The sequence below is a fragment of the Brassica oleracea genome, chromosome C1 (genome assembly GCF_000695525.1).
Source record: "Brassica oleracea var. oleracea cultivar TO1000 chromosome C1, BOL, whole genome shotgun sequence".
In the NCBI taxonomy this organism is placed as follows: domain Eukaryota; kingdom Viridiplantae; phylum Streptophyta; class Magnoliopsida; order Brassicales; family Brassicaceae; genus Brassica; species Brassica oleracea.
In genome coordinates this window covers 43463647-43464189 of record NC_027748.1, presented here as the reverse complement: position 1 = coordinate 43464189, position 543 = coordinate 43463647, and positions in this window count along the sequence as shown.

The following is a 543-nucleotide window of genomic DNA, read 5'->3' as shown; positions in this document are numbered from 1 at the left end:
ATTATATGCTTATGTATATAAAACATTTACCAAAAACTCAATATTTTGGTAGAGGTTAACACATGGATTTTGAGAAAATTTCAACAAATACGACAATATTGTTTTAGTGCATAGTTGCATCCTGCACTAATATATGATGATGTTCAAAGAGGTTTGGAGTCTTTGTTGTCTACGTTTTTTAAGAAAATAGTGATTTTATAGTGGTTATTCCATCGATTTAGGGAGAATTATGAAGTTTTACTAAATTAATTGATAAAAAAACTATAACGATTTCTATATACCATGAAAAAGAGCTTAAAATTACATTAATACAAATATAGATTGTGATTCAAAATTTTAAAACAACACTAAAGATTATATGCTTCAGTATATAAAACATTTACCAAAAACACAAAATTTTCGTAGGGGGTAACACATAGATTTTGAGAATTTTTTTTAAAATACGATAATATTGTTTTAATGCATCATTGCATTCTGCACAAACATATGATGATGTTCAAAGAGGTTTGGAGCCATTGTTGTCTCCATTTTTCAAGAAAATAG